This window comes from Photinus pyralis, unplaced genomic scaffold (assembly GCF_008802855.1).
Source record: "Photinus pyralis isolate 1611_PpyrPB1 unplaced genomic scaffold, Ppyr1.3 Ppyr1.4_LG4, whole genome shotgun sequence".
NCBI classification, from domain to species: domain Eukaryota; kingdom Metazoa; phylum Arthropoda; class Insecta; order Coleoptera; family Lampyridae; genus Photinus; species Photinus pyralis.
In genome coordinates, this window is record NW_022170511.1 from 17,657,104 (window position 1) to 17,679,340 (window position 22,237).

The 22,237-nt window shown below is 33.9% G+C and overlaps 1 protein-coding gene across 3 annotated transcripts in view; it reads left to right on the top strand.

Moving 5' to 3' along the window:
• The window catches only part of LOC116169902 (amphoterin-induced protein 2-like), a 92,188-nt gene that overhangs the window by 13,577 nt on the left and 56,374 nt on the right, over positions 1 to 22,237 (top strand). For 2 of the 3 annotated variants that reach the window (XM_031486106.1, XM_031486108.1), the window contains exon 1: positions 2,851 to 3,157. The exons of the other annotated variant lie outside the window; for it this stretch is intronic. The gene's annotated coding sequence lies outside the window, so the exon portion shown is untranslated. Of the gene's footprint in view, positions 1 to 2,850; positions 3,158 to 22,237 lie in introns of those variants that run through there. 3 annotated transcript variants of the gene reach the window in all.

Sequence of the window (22,237 nt, forward strand, 5' to 3'; positions counted from 1 at the left end):
CATGTAATAGAGTAGGAAAGTTAGTTAAAATTTTTCCGGAACAATGAAGTAGAACAGTTACCAAAGTTCAAATAATAACGTTTTTAATGTTATGAAAAATATGAGGTACTTTTGGGACCATAAGAAAAAGGGAGACCATACGCATAAGTAAAAGGGGGAACAATTTGTTCGAGAACTATTTAAGAGAAATGACAGAAACAGAAAAACATTCTTTTTCTTCAAAAAGTATAGATAAACGAAGAGAATGGACACCAAATCGAACTCCTACGATAATCTCTGAAGGACAATTTTTATTTGGAGGTTTTTTGGCCGAAAAAAACGAATATTTCGGAAACCTCTCGTAAAAGAAAATCCTTTTGCGGGGAAATGAACAATTAAAAAACAAGGTTTCCGCGATTTTCGGTTATTTGAGGTTATGTGAGTTTTTCACGATTCTCAAACATTGCTGGCAAATGCCGGTCATACGATTTTTCGCCCATTTTCATCCTCCCCAAAAACCTAGTCCCATTGTCCCCTGCCCACGTACTGTTTTGTATTTGTTTATAGACCACTTTTAAACATATCCACTTGCTCCATTAACAATTAATCTTTTTGTAAGTCCAATTTGCCTTGACTAATAATGTACAGTGCACGGCATGGTTTTCTGTTTCTGTTCACTTCTTGCTAATAAGTTTATTCGAAAGCATTTGTCCTGTTCCTAAAGTACCTCATATTCTCATAATACACATTTAAAAACTTTTTGATTTGGTCACTGTTCCACTTCATTGTTCTATGCAGTAAATACACTGAAACTGTATAGTCCAGTAAGTGGGGGTTTTTTGAATGCAAAAGGTGGGGTAGTAGCGATTTTTTATTATGTTGTTAAGCTCGGGGCTCTAATGAAAAATTTTGGAATAATAAAATAATGGAATAATGGAAATTTTGTCCTCTTTAACTTTGTATATAACATCTTTTGTCGACCTGCTATAATTTATTTCCATAGGTACCTGCATTGTTTCCAATTTGAGGATTTACTAGGTTATTTATCATACAAAAATGGCCATTTCAATTGCGATTACGTTGAAAGGTTTTTATAACAAAAAATATACATTTTTGTAAAAGAAATTCCTGTACAAATAACAAACGAAGGTGTATGTGGAAACCATTTGGATGTTCATATGGATTTCAGCTCGCATTTCAGAGAATGTTGGAGAGAATAATCTTCTGAGTCTGCATCGTACCAAGGGCAGACTCATAAGTGTCCCCCACCTCTCCGAGGGTACTCAGTCGTCGTTTTAACAACTAAAAGCATATTTCCGAGTGTTGTATTTGATAGTAGGCCTTGTCACCGAACAGCAGTTACCAAGAGCACAGCCGAGGCTTGCAAGTTGCAACATATTTTTTCCTTTGATAATCAATTTTACAAAGTTTGCACTTGGCGCTTATTTACTTTACATACGGGTATGAGGCTATACAGTATACATCTTTGCCGTTTTAACACATAGACCGGGAGATGGTGACACTTTTTGTGGTGTGATTTGCTACAAGTATGGCGACCATTCANACATGGTGTTTGGGTACCTATCTGGTTTCACGAACCGTGGGCGGTGAACTAAGAAACGTTATAGGCGTTTTAAATGGTGGTTGATGCGCCAAAAAGAGGTATGGCATGTTTGTGAAGGAATAGACAATATCCACTTAAAAGCGTAAAGTCTCTGATAAACCTGCCTTACCTATTGTTATCGCTTCTTGGCCCGCCACCCCTTTTGTTTTGAATTTCTCAAAAAGTCTCCAATTTTTAGGTACAGGTACATGTGTAGGCTCGTGTGGAAGTTCCTGCTCCCCTCTTCTTTTTAGTTCACCCTTGATACTTGGTATAACGTATCTATACCAAACAAAATCAATGTCTTTGAAGCTTGTGGCCTCAATATGTTGGTAAGAACTCAAGAACGGCACCCTCACAAACGAAAGTGTCACAGGTTTCTGGAATAGCAAGCACATTTATGGTTACAGTGTCTTCCCAAATGTAAAAAGGTCTGATTTATTGCCTAATCGGAATTTGTACATCAAATTTGCAAATGGGACTGTAAGTGGTGTCCAGATAGCTTTGAAAATGTCGAGATAAGTTCTTGTATAAAGTCCCAGTTAAATCTGCAAATTAATAAAAAAAAATACCTAACTCCAAATTTTTTAAATTTATGAAGTAGGATTCATCTTTGTCTATAAATAACTTATTGGAAACTGGTTGAGGTTACGAGTGGACGTTGTGGTGGTGACTAATTAATATTATCAAGTCCATAATAGATGCTAAAACGTAAAAATTTGCGAAAGAATGTGCAATGCGTTTTCATTTTTAGTAAATGGGTAACTTCGCTCTGCCTAACCTTGCAACACCAACGTAAATATATTTAAGAAACCTGAATGAGTGAACAATGACCTCCATACAGGCTATTGAGAACGACATGTAGGAACAAAAGCCGCTTATCCGGTCATTTTTAGAGGGCAGGTAAACCTGGCATTTCCTTCGTATCGCATACCTCTGCTGTTAATTAAGGAAGTAATAAACTGTTGTAATTATATCAGTATTAAAAAAAAGTTAATTTTATCTCCCACATTTATTAATAAACTAAAATCACGTTAGTATCAAAGATAAAGGAGGCGCTTTAAATCTGTGATGCTGTCATAGCTTTTATTTAGAAACAATAGAGTTGTTGATTCGATAAAGTCGATCAACAAATACATATAATTTCATTTACCAAAGTTCAGAAGACTTTCAAGGCATTGACTTTTATAGTGGGATATATCTTCGGAGCGCAAAGAGAGAGCGAGAGGAGAGGATGCAGCGCCAGGACCACTTTAGTGCTGCAAAGCAGGTTGAACAATACCGAGTTTCCTTTAAACATTCAAACGCTGCTTAATATGAGTTTAATCAGTGGATATTGTCAAAAGCGCGTCCTCGAAATGTCGTCACCGTCGCTGATTACGTCCATTTGTTGAATAAGACTTGATAGTATGAGTCAGTCTTTCAAACGCTATGTAGTAGTAAATAGGTGTTTTACGGTGTGCTCTCCGTGCCGTGTTTTTTTATTATCGACTTGACGCTGTGGGGATTATTAATTTATTTGGTCTTACATTGTGAGTGTTTTCTAGTTTATTATTTGGTTGCTCCCATATACCGGTAAGTTAATTACTCGTCCCATTTTCACCGTTATTATAGGTACATTTTTACACAACTAGGTATAGCTTGATAAGGGTTTTATCAGTATGTAAACCTACAATGTCTCTAATCTGTAATCAATACAATCATAACCACAATTTCGAGCCGAATTTCAAAGTTACAGCAAGAAGCTCGTCGACTTTCAACATAATTACGCTCTCATTATCCTTCGAAATGCGTGTTCCCTAAATTCGCTAAATGAAAACGACATTGAAGCCTAGAAAATCTATTTACCTTACCTTTTCAACCGCTTAGCTCCAGGATTTTGCATAATCGCGTAAGTAATTTATTTACTTACACCTTGTATATAGAATAATAGACTAACGGCATTATATCTCACCTGCAGGTTTAAGCATTAACGTCCATTTCTGCTCTCTTATTCGCCTTAATTAGCATTAGAGAACTTTTTTTCTGAACGCAAATCACGTTTTACCTACAACTCATATTATGCACGTTTTGTATCATAAACTAAGGTCAGCACAAACGAGTGCAAAATAATTGCCTGACCTTGATTGTTACTATTTCCATCTGCAAGTCGCATTTGCCTACCTACCTGTGCATAATAAAAGAAACGCTGTGGGAATTTGTTAAGGTTTTGTAACGACAAATCTGAATGAAACAACAAATCCTTGCCCCTTTTTGTCGTCAAGTGTAGTTTTGCTTTTGTAGAGTGCAATTTATGGCCTTTTAACAAAAAAGTTCTGCGATAAGTTTCAATCAGCACCTGTTGGTAGGCCCGTTTTTTTCCGTGATCGAATAGGTACACTACTTATGATGTGAAGTAAAACATTTCTCTTTTTATTAATAAGCGCTCCTACTTTTCAATCTTGCAAGAATTGATTAATAGAATGCTCATGCAAACTTAAAAATAAGAGCATGTTAAATTATTCAAGCATTACAAATCATGGAAGTTCTTATTACTCCATCTAACTGTTTAAAATCTAAATTGTATTAAATTTATTAAGGAGCTAGGTTCGTGTGTTCCATGAATTTAAACAATAATTAAAATTGCTAGCCAATGAGTAATAATAATAATTTTCTATGAAGGTCTCCAATTTCGCTAGAGTAATTTCAGGTAAGTGACGAGGTAAGTGAAGAGTGCAGGCAAAATTTATTTATTTTCTAATAGGGCAAAATAGCACTAAAATAAATAAATTTTGCCTGCACAACCCTTCACTTACCTCATAATAATAACTTATATTTGCAAGGTTACCCCAAAGTACAAAGATATCTATATCTCATAATTCGTTTAATCTCGAGTTTAATCTCGAAATTTTGAAGGTAATAGGTAGTCCGTCAGTTTTATGAAGATTCACTAAGAATAAACCCCTAAAGCGGATCTAAAAAAGCGACAGAGCCCCCCGGTGTGACCCTCTATGGCTAAGGGGTCATTGGATGTGGCCCATTTTCAATAGACTTGTGACGAGACTTGTTATACAGCGTGTTGCATCGCCAGGTGGGACCGGGCGAGACATAGGAAATCCCACGTAAATTTAAAGGATGTTAATAATTATTGACTTCCCTAATTATTTTAGAGGAAAAATCTATTTAGGATATTTGAAGAGCATTAAAATCCGCATCTTTTTGATAATTAAATCAAACTGGTCGATTACTATTGACTTGATAATACCATTTAATCGTGAATTCTTTCTCTTCAGTGGTGTAATTCATGGCTAATAATAGAAATAAAGCATTAAATTTCAGTATGACTTCATTTGACAGTTAACCGTTACCTCAATTGTTCCCTGTAAATAAGGGGCGATAAGAAAGAAGAAATTACAAAATATTTTTGGCAGTATCTCCTTAAGGGGTTAATCAAAATCATTGAAACTTATTCTTTTAGATGCGGATTTTAATGTTCTTAAATAACCTAAATAGATATTTCCTTTAAAATAATTCGGGAAGCCAATAGCTATAACCTAACCTCCTTCAAATTTACATGCGATTTCCTATGTCCCGCCCGAGGTCCCGCCTGTCGATGCAACGAGCTGTATATGGTCTATGTGCCAACTGTGTTTGAAGTTTGAACCGAATTTCGAGCCGAATTTGTTCAAGCGTTTGCTAGAGACAAAGAGGCGTGACCCTACGAGGTCATTGGATTTGGCCCATTTTCAATAGACGTGTTACGTAATGTGTTATCGTGTTCATGGACAGACTCCCCTATAAAGTTTGCTTTGCCGCTAATAAATGGGTGTGTTGAAGCACTTTACCATCAGAAACGTTACATTTTACCAAATAATTAATAAAGTAAGGAGCAACCGAGGGGAAAATCGCAGTAGATATCCATTGTTACACAGTAGCAGATGCACGTAGGATATCCGAGATCTTCACAGATATCCAACAATGTCTGCGGATATCTAAGGATATTCTCAGGATATACACAGATATCCGAGGATGTTCGTGGATATCCAAGGATGTGTGTGAAGTTCAGTGAATGGCCCGTATGAATAAAAGTAAGCAAATGCTTATACTTGCAAAATTCAAAGTAGATACTCGTAAGTGCTCCTTCGCACTGGGCGACTTAGCAGCGCTTCTAAGCAGAAGGACAGGACGCAGTGCAGCGCTGCTAAACCATGCTAAACAGACCAGTATGAAGGGGCAGTTACGAGTATTTACTTTGAATTTTGCAAGTATAAGCATTTGCTTACTTTTATTCATACGGGCCAAGATGTTAGGTCCGAATATATATTTGTTCCAAGTATCCCAAAACACACACTGCGACTAATTGAGGAATACAATCTAATCGTCTCAGATCTTACAAATTTCTTTGAAATATGCTTTCCTGGCATTGTTCTTACTGATGGTTCCTCACTTAAGAGATACGAAAGAAAATTTTAAAAATGCCAATTTCGGAATGACCATATTGAAAAACATGGAACATGAAAAAATTGGCGGATCTTACCTTATTTTTTTCGAGTTTTTTTTAAAATGGATGTACTTGTGGATTCTTATTTTGATTATAAAAAAAATAGCATATAAAATTGTAAAAAATCTTTTAGATACTTGAACCCGAGCTTGAACCTCTCTTGATTTTTAAAATATTTTTTGAATATTTTTTAAATTTGGATTGTTTTGAATAATTTGAATCTTTTTTTTTAAATATCATCCATGGTGTGTTACCTGTATTTAGAAAAAAATAATATACTATTTTTTTTAATTCAAAAAATAAATCCAATAAGTACTTTTTTACCTGACCCCGTATACTTCTTGTAAAAACGGCAGATTATTCAACAATCATTATAAAGAAACTTTTGTGTAAAACATTTTTCTGTGTCTCTTTTAACTACGAAAATATAGGCAGTGACGAGGGCACAGATTAGTTTACGTTAGTAGAGCAACCACTTTTTTTCCGGTCTAAATTCGGCCCAAAAACGAATAAGCCTCGGAATACGCAATTGACTTGAAATCTAGCTTGAAATTATTAAGTGATGATACAGGGGAGGTAAATCTAATCTTTTGGATCAAAAAAATATTTAAAGCTGTCAAGAGGTAAGAAGAAGAGCCGTACCGAGATTATCGATATTTTTTATTTCAACTCGAGGCGCCGCATCACGTACAATACTAGCTGGATGGATTAAAACAGCGCTATCTGAAGATTGGTTAGATGATGCTAGTTCGGGATCTATCTCTCAGATCAGCAGTGGCTTGTTATGATTTAACAGGGGGGTCGATGCGGACACTAGGTATATTGAAAATGGACGAGAAAAAGGACAACTGGTTGAGCCCGGAAAACTCTTTCAATACTACTCTGTCATTAGTTAGAAAGTTCACGAAAGTTCATTACCGGAATTGGTAACCTTAATAAGAAATAGTTTTGAACCAATATCATATATGAGACCGGTTTATGAATATACCTTTCAGTTCCAGTAGGGAAGTATATCTTTCTTCTGAGATAATTTTATCTATGTTTGTTACTATGGACTATTTTTATGGTCTTTTATGCACTGTGTTCAAGATAAGAATGGTTATCATGAGGAACTCCGAAACAATAGAAGATACGACGATGATCAAATTAGAGAAAAGATGCACAATTAAAGGGTTATAATCAAGCTTCGAAGAAAACTGAAAATTTCGATTACTTCCGAACATAATATAAAAATCTTATTTTTTTCTTTTGTTATTTGAAAGGATACTTTATACTTTCGCATATTACAAAAAAAAATATTAAAAAAAAACAATTTTTTCATTGCCACTACCGATTTCCTGGAAAATTTCTCCGATAGGTATTCTTGCACTAATATGGCGGTGTGTGCGGATGCACCATCCTGTTCAAACCAGCAGGTTCTAGCTTTTGTTTTTTTTTGTGTTGTATTCGTAATAAAAATTGCTACTCAATACTGGGTGTACTTTTTCTACGGGCCATATAAAAAAATAAATGATGATTTCTCCGAAACGAAAGGTTGTATCTCGGGTTGTATTGAAAATCTCTCAACGCTATCTTGTAGAGTTCAAAACGTGGCAATGAGAAAATGTTTATTTTTTTGTATCTGGGGTACGTTGCACTAAATGATATGTTCCTTTATATTGTGTTTCCCCTTTTGACCTACATTTATGTAAATATATTTATGAATCAGAAATACCCGTCCGTTCGGAGTAGAAAACGTATATATTATTGATGTAACCAAAATTTATAAAAACAAGTTATTGAGGTTTTATACAGACATGCAGCCTCGCATGCAGCATTGATTTCTATACCACCGTGGTATGTACCTACTCCGGTTATTTGAACAATCATCATGTTCGGCTCCGCTGTGGTGATGACTTGATGAGTGATGACTGCGATGAGAACATTGAATTTACATAATGCATTTCTATACAAATTTTTGTTCATTGTTTGTAAAGTGTTACATAATTAGCTATCTAACAAAGAAAGTTTAAAGATTCATTCATCGCCGTCACACCTTACAATCTGAAATGGACAACGAAGTTTCCATTGACATGAAATATATTCATTCATTGTTTTCACGAAATATGTAAAATGCATGAGGAATTTAATTATAATATAAGTTGGGCATAATTAAAAAAAGCCCGCGTGCCTGTGTTTTTGGGGTTATTAGGCAAGATTTTTTAAATTAAAATGTGTATTCATTACTCTCTCTTCATTATGTCATAAAGAAAAAAATTCAATTATTTTACCCAGTGAGGGTACAATATTCGTTAATTCGAGTTTATTATTCATTCACATATACCACAGTAGACTTATCAATTATAAATAAAAAAAGAATGTCTAACAAGATCAAAGTTTTCTACCTTGCTGCTTAAATTATCCACTTTAAGATTCCTTTGCAAAAGGCAAGAGAAAATGAAACGTGAATTTTTATTCGCGATATGAAAAATCTATGATTAGCTTCCTTAAAGTTAAAATTTTTCCAGAACCATTCGTTTTCTTATCTTAATGTGCTTTCAAGTTGATCGGCAAACGTTTTGTACTAAAAGTAAAGTAGGGTAATATATTTCTATGGGAGGTAATCTTTTTCAACGGTTTCGTTACGCTTATGATATGGCTCTCAAAGTGATGTTTAAAAATTAAAGTAACGCACACAATGTTGTGAGCTTTCTACCAAATTGACTCAAGTACTACAACTACATTAATTTGATGAATTTTACGATTTATATCAAAGAACGGCGACCAATGTGTAGCTATAGACAAAATTATTGGGAATTCCTGCATTGTATGGAAAAGTACAACTCGAATGGTTATAAAGGAGGGAGTGACAACTACATTTCCAAAACATCCCCACATTTTCATATTTTCAGATTTCTATAGCAATGCCCATTTCGACCACATTTTCACATTCTCATCACACGCTTTCCACCATTTTTATAAGTGTTCATTGTTTAAATTCGCTCGAATTACGAGATTTACAAGAGGAAATTGTGTGACATTTCCACATTTCAGCATCATTTCTTCTTCGATTATGAAGATGCACTTATGGGAAGGAGACATTGTAAACCAGTCAGAGTTGGAAAATATCCATTTGAATGAGTTATTTTGGGTTTTATAAATGTTTTTTTTTGTTTTTTTTTCTTGGTGATTCAACATTAGGCTGAAACCAAAAATTACAGTACAAAGTTGTCGTCGTGTATAATTTGCTACCTGCTCCAACATCTAACGGGCGCTTGTGTTTATAAAATCAACTAGGTAATTAAGTTTATTAAAGGGTGCATATAGAGAGGGCGACAATGTATCCATTAACCAGTATTTAAATACAATGTCGGAAGTGCATTTGAATGCAGACAACTGGCACCAACCGTAAATCAAACGATTTACATTTCCCTTACTTCAATCTTCCTTGGAATATTTTATATTGCGATTGAATAATTTGTTTTAAGGGAAGAGTCGCATTAAAGGCCGCCTTCTAAATTTATAAAGGTAGTGTGATGTACAATTTCAAATTAATGCATTTGCAACCGGTCGGGACGTTTGGAATTTTTCTCTACAGATTGACATATCCCATATTTCACAGTGCAAATATAATTTTGGTGAAACAACGAATTTTGTCACCGTCTGTTTACCTTCCCCTGCAGCATCCATTAATAAACGAAAATAAACTACCCTTCTATCTCGAATACGTTACCCTAAAATTTACATCTCCGTTTCCTACAGGGAAGATTAAATACGAAAACAACTCTCGGCGACCTGTCCATAAATTTTAACCGACCTTTTAATAGTAGCGAAAGCTTATTCGAATTAAAATTCATGAATTAAAATGATCTAAACGGGATGAAAAAGAAAGAGTTCGCGTTTCGGTTACTCTTTCCGCCTTCCTTTAGCAGAAGTCAGGAAATGTAGACGTAATTAACTTCTTTTCGCGATTCGTACGAAAAAAACGTTAGGGGTGAAACTTTTGTAGGTGAAAATATTCATAATTATGTCGAATTCAATTTCTTTTCTTGCTGAAGCAAATTTGACGAATGAAAAGATAGATGCGTTTGTTCTCTCTTGCTACTTTTTCTTCTGTATTTAAACTTTAAACACTTTAAATTTTAAAGTTATGGAAAATTGAATAATTAAATGGTATTCTCAACGAGTACTTACGAGAGTACTTGTATCTGTTATTTCTTACGTTGAGAAACTTGTATGTAATTAAATCATATAATATTTTCTCTTCTTAAAGTTTTTAGTTTAGTTTTACAGTTTAGTAACTTTTTAGAATTGGATTCTAATCGGGTGTTTAAAAATTCGGATTCTTATCTTGCCTTATTTTTGTACATAGGTACTCATTTTGTACTACTTTTTTCTGCGTAAGATAACTTTTGTATTCTTGCGGTTTTTGCGTTATTGTACTACTTATAATGTGACTCCAATGTCACTTGTATGAAAACCTCCCATTAATAAAAAAACAGCACACAATGTGGTTGTTCAGTTATTAAAAATAAAATTTCCGATTCACACAGAGATTCTGTAAGGAGAATGTAGCTTGGGGTTAGCTGCTCGACTATGGCTAAGAGGTACTATATTCAAGTTTTGTAGTCCCTAATGTCAAACTCCATCTTCTTAAAAAAAAACAAAAAAGCGAATATAATTCCGCAATTATAACTGTAATTTTAAGTCAAGCAGATTTTTTTTGAATTCCTGACAGATTGAACGGTTTTTTTTTAATTCTTTACTTGTATAACTATGAGATTTTGCTTCAATTGTGGGTTTTCCGGGAAACATCTTACTCCAAATGATTTTGATCCCTAAATATTCAATTCTATTTTATTCAGATCTTTTTTAAAGAATTTTGTATTGACTTACGACTCTCGAGCGGCTGGCTTTATAGATTCTTCCCAAATTCATATGAATTTCTATGCATATGTTTAGGTATCTCTCGGAAAAAGTGTTCAATAGTTATTTATATAACAAGAGCGCGAAGTTCAATTTCGCGCATTGAGACTGAAGAAATCACTTCGCGCTAACGTTATATACAATATTTTTTCTACAACTGAATCGATTGTTAATTAAATTTGCTGTTTAAGTTCAACTTTGTCATGTGCGCGAAATACTTTTTTTCACTGTTGACGATTTCGCGCACGTTGTCAATAGCAACCTTACTTATTAATTAACCGTTTAAAAATCTAGTACTTCGCGTTTCAAAATTCGTCAGAAAATGACAGGTGTTTTTGACAGTTGTAGAAAAAAACTTGCTTGTTTGAGTATATGAATTCTGAAGAGATTCTTCAGATTTTAGTTTCCCTAATTCTCTAGATCTCTTGTCGATATTCTGAGATTTTTGAGATCATTTATAGAGGATTTTTAAAAGTATAAAATGCGAGGTAAAATGCTTTTTTATGTTCTCTGAAAGATCTTTCGAAATCCATAAGTAATTTTGCAAATATTATCTAGGAAGAATGCACCTTGATTCGAACGGCGAGTACGGTGGTATTGTTGTCATTATCCATTGGCGTGCTGATATTTTTTGTGCCAGTGGTGTAGTGGGTACGATGTATTACACCACACACCCACCACACCACTGACACAATCAGTACGCCAATGGATAATGACATATCCTAACATTAACATATGACAACCGGATGTTTGCATAACTGTTCTTAAAATTTGTAGTAAAATTGCGCGACCCTACATGGGGGTACGAAAAAAATTCCAATCTCTAGGAAATTTGGTGTGCTTGAACTTGAAAATGATTAAACCTAACTTGGTTTTTTTTTGGAAAATTTGATAACAATTTTTCCGCACCGCACACCCTTCACAGTATAGGACTTTTTATGTAATAAGAAAGGGTGTACCTAAAAAAACTCAACCCAAAAACTAATATTGCAAGTTCTATTCCGTTGTATCCACATGGTTCATAGTACTTTTGCGAAATGGAAAATGAAAAACAAACGCATAAGTCTTTTGGTGGCGTAGTTCTGAAGCTATACATGTTGAACTCTTTCTTGGTTTATTTGAAAAAAGCTTGCTTTGGTTCCCTCTACCACTCAATTTTTTTTGCCAAACTTAATTTTTATCATGCTGTCGTTAAATAATAACTGTATGGCTGGCTCATGGCTGTTAGAGTAATCTGATTTTCTTGTGTCTTGTGTAGGAAAAACTTTTATCAAGTTTTATCAAGATTATTATTAAGGTCGAAGAGTTATTGCATTATAAATAATTGTATTCGAAGTATTGCCTTCTTGAAAACTCTGCTTGCTTAAAAATTACCTAGAATATAATTTTTTTTCTTCATCTTATTTTCAACGAGCATAAGGGTTTGGAACTCTCGTCAGGGTTATTTATAGAAGTTCACAATTATCAACAGACGCATTCTCTTGAAACACAAGTAGATATACATGATTGTCTCATATTATAGATTTTATTATTTAAAAGTTTGCAGTTAAAATATGTAAATATTTATTCTTTGCAAGTTTAACACGATCTAATGTTGCGTAAAGTCAATGGAGTTATATTGAGTTGCAAGTATTTAGTTACGTCATTATCAGTAGGTACCAGTTAGTATTTTTCGCAATTCATATTTCAGGAATCGTATTGTTGTTAAGTTATTTATAAATGGAGTGCATCATTTAATTTCCTGTAAAATTGAGGAAAAGTTTCTTTTATCGCTAATTGTGAAAATGTAGCCCTCTCTTGCATCTGGTACAATAAATTATGAGGGAGAAGTAACGACCCGAGTTCGTCTTTCTTGATACTGCCATGTAAACATTGACCATAATGATCATAATATTGCCCAGTAATTCATTGTATCAAATCGAATATTTTTGAGATATACAATCAAAATCATCTTACGTATATTTCACAAAACGAAATTTGTCGTAAACGCGAGACTTTGCAATCGATCACCATTTCGAAAAGACTAATAACAGATCAGTGAGTGCGTTTTGATTTCCTTCAGGAAATGAATTTTTCAGTACCCATCCGAATTTCCACTTTTCTCTCGGAAAAGAATCGATTTGAAGTGAAATTGTGACCTGCTGAAATTATGACTCGCATTAATATTTCTTCAGCTTCTGCGAATTAGCGCGAGGCACTCGTAAATCACACGAAATGGTCACTTGAAATACACCTGTTTAAAATTAGGGGTTGACTAACAAATTGAAAGTAATTACTAACTTACGTCAACGCAATACGAAGCCGCTTTTTTTTTTAATTATTTTCCTTCACTAAATGTTAGAAATCTGTATTTTTGTAATGATAATGGGTTGTATTTTTTCCATTAAATAAATTTATAAGGTCGGCCTGCGTTTGAAATGGAAGTAAACATTAACCTTCATTATATTTCAACCGCTTTAGCTCCCCTTTTTAATTAAATTTCTCTAAAACAAATAATAGATATTTAAATGAACTCGCTGGCCTGATTTTCTATTACTGAATTGAATACTGAAAGACATGCAGCGGGAAATAAACGAAAGACCGGTCGTTAACACATTAATTGATGAAAAACTTCCACCCCCTCACTCTGGACAGACATTTATATCGAAAGTGAGAACGTCTTTTGCAAACTTAATTATATTGAAAAATCAGGCGTTTGACATTTCACATTATTTTACTATTAATTTATATAAATTACTTACAATTGCAATTGGTACAATTACTTTGTATTAACATTTGTCAGTTTACACAGCGCATATTCGTTCAAAATTTACACAATACAGCCTAACCGCTTAGGGGCATTAACTATGTACGATGCAACTCTCGGGGCCGCAATGAATTCGGACGTATTATGACTGCATTCAGAAATTTATTATTAGCAGAACGCTAATCACAACTTAAAGCTCTGGGAGGTCCAAGTCAAGGGTCACATACTTAATCCAAACAACGACACATTGCGGGAACATCTATAACATAATTACAATAGTGAGGACACCAACTTACTAATTTTGTGTAGATCCCCACGAACCAAGTATGTGTCGGATCTCAAGTTAGGGGTTGAAGGTATCCATTCCTTTATAATGATACTACATAGTTAAGATTAAGATATCTCCAGTATCCCAGTTATGAAACTCTTTTCAGTCCTAAGTATCGATTTTAAGCTTCAGATTCAAGACGGCCTATATTAATACGTAGCCGCGCCGAATGAGAATTTACTACCCCATAAGTTATATCGTAGATAATCGATGAAAATCTGGATCTGAATTCTCGATGGGAAAGTAAATATGAGAACATCAGATACGGGAAGCGAAGTTAATCAAACATTGCGAATGTGAAAGAATTACTTAAAAAACTGATAGAAGTTCCTTTTCATGTTTATTTTGGTGGTAATCAGGAGCACTTTATTGGCACAATATTTCAAAATGAGCCTATTGCACAACTTTTATGTCAGTTTAAGTTAGTTTATAATTTCGAAGTTTCATTATTTGGTACTCAGTTTTCATCACTTGAAAGTTTAAGAAATATCAAATTATTACCCTCTCATTCGTACACTCAATACGCCTTATACATTTATGTAATGTATTGCGAACGGAAGAAAGTTTCATAACAAAGACTAAAAGTGCGCTGGTCATGAGTCTAGGTCTTTTTATTTCGCGACGCGAATGGGAAATGTTGTGCTGTACGGACCCCAAATTGATTTTCATTAAATGCTTGCGTTGTATTATGGGGAAAAATGCGCGGTAATTCATAGTTTTTAAAATGATGAACAAACTTGTAAACCAAAACTCCTAATTTAAATAGTGCCGAGTTCGAAAATGTCTACTTATTCTCGGGTTATCGTGTTAGACAGAAAACCGACAGACAGACATAAAGCATAGTACTAAGAAACCTTATTTTTGTAATAAAAAATTTGAAATTATTTGAGATTATACTGTAAACTGGCAGTAAACCAGAAACTGAAGGGATTTATTCATGAAAACGTTGGTAGGGCAAGGGTGGTATTTAAAACGAAACAAATATGAAATGTAGTAATACGGAAGTGGGATGATGTTTAAAATTCGCAATGCGACAGAAAGGAAATGCCTAACGCACGTGTATACAATGTAAAATGACTTCCAAAGCAGCCAACACTTTCAAGAGAATGGAAAAGCACAGAATAAGAAGGTTTTCGATGACAAAATTAGGGACAACTTATCTTCTAAAATAACACTACACAATCAACACAATCACGATGGCGGTATTAGGAAAATGAAACTGTACCAGCTCTAATGAAGCCTTTTTCGCAAGTGTAGGCATGCATGGCGAAATTCGACACCGGATTAATAAGGGATTACACTCCAAGATTTGTGAAAGTATCGGATCTGGTCAAACTGAAAGAATCCAATTAACGAAATCACCCGCTACATAAAAAATAAAATAAACAAAACGAAATTTCGAGTGAAATTTAGTTAATGGCCATACATACAGGGTAAAAGTATAGAATAGGTATAGTAGGTATATAATATTTTTGTATATATCCATTTTATAGAAAAATATTTTTAATAAAAGTTAACACTATCAAATAAGTTGGCAAGAGACTTGTCTTTAATAAATTTTTTTTATTTGTTGCGCTTTTGTTTTAAAACAATTTTAAAAATTCCATGTGATGAGAAATTAAATACGAAATAAATTTTATTTGAAACATTTTTCGATTACAAAGAACACGCATACGAGATTTCTTACTTTTCGGGCACCTCGTATATTGAAATGTTATAAAATTTTAAGAACATTAAAAATATATTTTATTGAGGTAACATTCAAGTTCGAAATTTTTGATTTGCTATGGTAAATAATTTAACAATTTAGTGCTATCAAAGGTTCCCATTGTTAGACAGGTGCAATTGCTTAGAAAACAATATGCCTATGCATTTCAACACCTTTGTACTGGCTGTAATAGTCTATATGTAATTTTTATTAGACTATATACATTATACATTGTTTTACACCTGGCGAGTGTGGCGCCCTGTATATTTTATCATCATAAGTTTGCTCAGATTGTTAACCTATCCAGAAGTAAACTACGTATAATCTCATAAATCTTAACGAAAACCCAACCAATATAAAGTTCCTATTTTTATTTTCGTCAAGTTTAATTAAAATATAGGATTTAGCGGCGAAAGTTTTAATTATATTGGATTCGAGCGTTAGCGTCGCCGCGTCTCGCTCAATATCAATTGTATTTACGGTATACTGTAATTCCAAACGAAATTCAATGTTATAATCATTATCACGTTTTTATTGTGCAATTAGGGTAAAATTTAATCTTCCTTTATTTCGGTGCTTCACCTCGTTTACGCCGTTGCCTAAATGGTTATGGTACTTTCAACAATTGAATTGGTTTTGTTTGAGAGCATGACGAATTTTTCTTCCTTTGCGTATTTGCGCACGCAGTTTTTTCGTAGGTATATGCGAATTTGTCGCGTATAGCTGCTTCTATCAAGCATGTGTAAAATTTCTTGTTATATTAGGATAACATTGAAAGAATCGGTGATGCTGAATTAATGTGCTTCAGTAAATGGCGCACGCTTTTAAAAATTTGCCAAGTTTAGTATGAAACGGAATAAAAAATTTTTTGAAGTGTAAACATAAGGCAGTCAGGAATTCAAGTTTGTCAATTTGTTAGCGTGGAAATAATTTTGCTTTATAACTTTCGCAGTGTAAGTAATCTATAAATCACTACTAGTTATTCATTTGTTGAATGACCCTGATACACTGCATGATATTAAACAAACCGTACCCACAAATCTCGATGCAGCTTCATGAGTGCGCCATTAGAGGTGGGTGGAAGATGGGTTTTAAAATTCACATTGTCGAGGCATGTTGAAGGACTCTTAAAGCTACAACCTACAAATATTTTAAACGAAATTGCTAATGTTATACACGGTAATTTATATCAAAGTTGCATTTTTTAAATAGAACCTCTTGTATATTATTGTATATTTCGATTCGTTGGTAAATATTAGTGTGACTATCACATGATATCTAAAATAAATCCTTTGGCTGAAATTCGACATTTCTTCTAAAAGTAAAAATTGAATATCGCAGTTATAGTGTCATGTCATGTGACAATGGATTTTCAAAAACTTTCTTTTTTTTCATTTAAGGTAAGCGCTGTTAATTTAAATGGAAAACGTGAGTATATATAGTTATATACCTTATACTGCGTTCGCACCTTCAGATGCAATGGGATCTTATGGACTAAATGCTTCTTTTACTAATTTATTTTCCTCCTTGTGCTTTTTTTTCTAAATTATTGACTTTTATCCGATCCCGACACGAAACTTTGTTATCATTATTTATGGATGCATGCTAGTGAAGCAATTAGCGGTGAAAGTTTCAAGCTCGGTTTCAAGATTCAATTCAATTGGCAAAATTATAAGATCTGAGTTACATTGGATAACATCTAGCTAGAACAAATAAACCACAAAAACTAGCGCGACTAACTTGGTAGAGGACACAAGGAACATGAAAATCAATGACAATGTCTCCCAAGCGAATTAAAACTTCAAGGTTCGTAAGTGAGTAAAATATTCAAAATACAAAAAGCTGTTAATTATACAAGGAAACGAACGAACATGTAACTAAAACGAGCTAGTTACGCTTATGAAGAATTTCGCTTTTCGGAATTCATAAATAAATTTAAATGTGCACCCAGGGCATTTGCAAAAAAATTTTAAACATCCAGCAATGAGAACTTCAAAATATAGGGAAATATATTTCTAAATATACTTCAGTCTAATGGTCGTTATTTAACATATAAAAGAGATTTAATGTGTTTGTGTACTTAAAAAGCAACTTCGTATCTACAGCCTACAACGATAAATACTTGAAGGACTACGTCAAGTAACTGAATTAATGAATGAATAATTGGATTAATTTTGAGACGTGAAATTATGTCACTTTGTACGAGTTATCCTTATGTGTGCGCATCGTACTAAAGCCATTTTGCAGTATCTTCTCATTTATTATTTTTCTACTTTTTACTTAGTGCGGTCCCAGTGCCCGTAATTGTTTCGTGTGAAGTGACAACTTGTAGTATGAAAATAACGTTAATTGAGGAAGTTCATTTTTAAAGTGAGTACGTTTCACTCTGTATTCAAGAGATGTAAAGCCGGATAAGGATATACATTATTTGAAATTGCAACTATAACAAATATTCATGAAGCTACGTTAAGCATGTCTAAAAGCTCGCCAGTGTTAAAACAACCAAATTGCTCCCATGGAAAAGTTTGAATACTAATTACACTTCTATTTAAATTTGCTTTGATATGCATGCAACAAAATTTGTTAACCGGACCACCACGCATATAATAAATTGAAATATACGAAAGGAATCATCTTTGCAAAATGTTTAATAAAACTTGAAATTTGGTCTATACGGGGTGTTCATTTTAGTTCGTCCACTATTACTATCTTGTCTATCTTGAGAGTTATAAGAGCAAACAATCTCTATTTTACAAGACTATCTTAATGAGCACGAAAAACAATTTTTTCAACCAGTAGTTCACACTGTGTCAAGAACAGATTGTAGGAGTCTGGTACTTACAAAGGGCGCTTGGGACGTCTTGAAGAAATATTCCATTGGTGATGTCAAAACTTTACGAGCGAATATCTCGAAAACGCTTTGTATAGGAGGAAAGTACCCACAAAAGCGCAATTATTCGGTAGTCATACAATACATAAATAGTGCTATTGTGTACTCTAAAAATCTGAATCCATGGTCAACTTGTTCCGTCCATGGTACAGTTATTTTAGTTGTAATGAAATCAATCTAAACATGCATTTTTCTCATAAAAATTGTTATCTAGGGGTATTACCAACCTTATATCACTGAATTCAGAATAAAATTCTCTATCGAATAATAGGGAAATAAAACAAGTATAAATTGAGCACAAAAGCGCATTTTTTACTAGTTGATATGTACGAAGTGTACATTCTAGCAAGAAAAAATACCTTTCCTCCGGTTCTATCAGGGGAAATATCCTGTAAGAAAAGTATCATCACATATGTAGATTTTCGAAGACGGCAATGAATAATGATATTGAAATAGATGATATTTTGGTCTATTTTAAAGCAAACCCACCGGCATCTGTTAGAATGGCTGCTACCGAGTACCAATGTAGTGTAGGAAGAGTACCTATAATATACTTAAATTTAAAAAGGAATAGGTACATACAGAGCATTTCAACTTCAAAAAGTCCAACATTTATATGTTGGAGACTATGGAAGACGATTTGAGTGTTGTTATTTACCGTTAAACGATGGAAGAGACTTTTTTAAATTTGTGAATCAAATTTTTCAAATAATGGTCTGTTTAATGGAACAAATAATCATTATTGGAGTATCGACAACCGTATAATTGTGCGCAAGAGAAGATTTCAAAGAAAATTTAGTGTTAACGTTTGGTGTACTATTTTGAAACATAAAATATTTTTTCATGTGTATGAAGGTACTCTCACAGGTGATCGGTATTTACCAATTTTAAGGCGTTAAAAAATATGTTAGATGATGTGCTCTTAAATGTTGTAAGAGATTATTTATGTTATCAACAAGACGGTGCACCTGCCCACAATGCTTAAAAATTAAAATACAGCTGTTTTCGATTTTTCAAAGATTAATTTTCGGTTCGCTATTTGATATGTCGGCGTGGAAACGCGACTGCGGTACTAAGAGTTCCTGGTTCCAATCCGGATTCAGGCATGGATATTTGTAAATGTATAGTGGGTTGGGATGGTAGAGCAGCATTAAAAATAAAGTCCAAAAATAAATAAGTAAAAAAATAAACATTGAAAAAATGTTTCGTGAAGAATTTTTTGCACTTTTGGTTACAGTTAAAGTTGTTGGTATATTTGCAAAGATATTTGGGAAAGAAAATTAATTTTGACTCATCTAGTATCCACTCTTTTTTATTCATTGCGCACAATTAGTTTATTTCTTCAATTTTAAATTAATTGTTTTTGCCTTTTTTCATATTTTATGATTGGTCGACCAAGTTTTTATGTGGTCCTCAGTCCCGGTTTACCACCGGCTGGTCACCAATGCCTAATGCAACCAATGCTAAGATTTGAAGCACGGTATTCGAATATAATCAGCAGGTGTGTACGTGTGTACGAGTAATATACATGCATATAGGGTGACTCACGAGAATTGTCATTTTGGGGAATTACTTGTACTATCGAACCCTAGTCGCATATTTCTGTTGCGTTAAGTGGAATGGATGTGTGTTGGTTCGAATCCCGTTTTAAAGTGAATTGAATTGGTTAAACAGACTCGGTTGAAACTCATTCAACTTAAAAATAAAGACCAATGAAAAATGGGACAAATTTTAGTTGATGTACAAAAACTTCTAGCGATTGGGTGATGTGATTGGATGCAAAAGTAAAACTTCAAGAGCTCAGATACAAAATTCGCAGATTCGAATTACCTAATCGGGGCTGTGTAACAAAAAAAATTGATGTATACTGACATCTCTAGTGCTTTTAGTAGGCGACCAATTCTTTCTTACAACAAACACTACACGTTTATAGTACAAATAGTTAATGTATTGGCCGATTTCAGGGCCGATATCAAATTTTCCCAGTAGTCGCAGAGTATTTTTTATTTAACACAATTTTGCATTTATTTCTCATACTGCAGAATTATCAGCGAATAAAATTCAATTAATCGATAAAGTTTGACCCAATTCTTATTGATTAGGAACTATAAATTACGTTCATCATATTTATGATTAGTGAGTCATAATTAGTCACACAGGCAAATACCGAATTCGTACGAACTCTAAGAATATGGCCCACGTCATATTTACTACAAGGTGTTTCATATACATATAGTTCCAGCATGCAGTTTTTGAAGTTAGAAGTAATTTCGCCACAATTGTTGTGCTGTGGCATTTGGTTACAACGTTTATAACCATTTTGCGCCCTAGGAGCGTGTCCTATCAACACTAACCCGTTTGCATTAAGTTAAGGATATACATTGTGCTATTTTTTTGCCGTATATACAAATTTTGTGCTCTTATGGTGTTCCACCTTCTCAATCAAAATTCCTCTACCTACATTGGGTTCCATCACTCCCAAGCACGGGAAAATTCCATTCATACGAGCAACACTCCCGCAGAGTGACATCATCCACAAGTATTAGCATCTCGGCTCCTTCTATATGAACTTCTTCATGGTCTAGCCCATTCTTCAGGTCTATTGTAAACCCGAATTTTGGATGAATGGATGCGATAAGCCAATCAACATTTTATGTGAAATTGAGAAGGAAATGGGCACTTCTTTACCCGGTTATGAAAAAAATTTATTAATAATTAAGGCTTTGACAACTGCGTATCGCTGGCCGATAAAAATGCTAAAGATCTACAGCAACTGGAACAATTCGTATCCGCCGAATTGGGTGAAAGATTCCTAAAGAATGATCGTGAGAAATATTATGGACAATTTAAATTTTTCTTGGGCCATAACAAAATTATAATAGCCATGGGACAATATGCAAGAGAAAAAACGTCGTTTTCTGTTTTTATAATTTTAGGATTGTTGTTTTGTTTTCGTATTTCTGCTTCACTTAAATAAACAATTAAAAAACACGGATAAAACCTTTATACAAAATCATTAGGAGAAAATTTCAGTCTAAACCTGGGTCTAAACATTGTTAGTTGGTGTTCTTATACGCTTTATGAGCTGTAAAAACTTTAGGGATTAAAGACAAAAGGCAACATTAGCTTCGTTGTTGATTCGGCAATAACGAAATTACTTGAAATCATTGGGAAATCATTCGAAGTCATCTGAAATCATTTGGAAATCACTTGAAATCACCTGAAGTCATTATGAAGTCATCTGAAATCACATGAAATCATCTGAAATCACTTGAAGTCTGAAGTCTGGTGTACACGATTTTTTCGCGAGAATTGCCCCTCGAGATTAATAATTTTATTCCTCTGTTGTTATACATAATGCTAAGTAAATTTGCAAACGGAAAGAAAAACAAAAAGCAAACAGCCAAGCCATAAAAAGCGTAGAGGAAAAACTCGTACGTACGTAATAGGTATATAAATAAATTACAATCTTGAGAATAAAATAGTAGCTGAGATAATTAGAAAAAAAATCGAAAGTGGCACTTGGTTAGTGCCAACAGACGTGGCTCCTTTCTTTCTCACAATCCCGATTTTAACGCTTATATCGGAAAATGTTGTA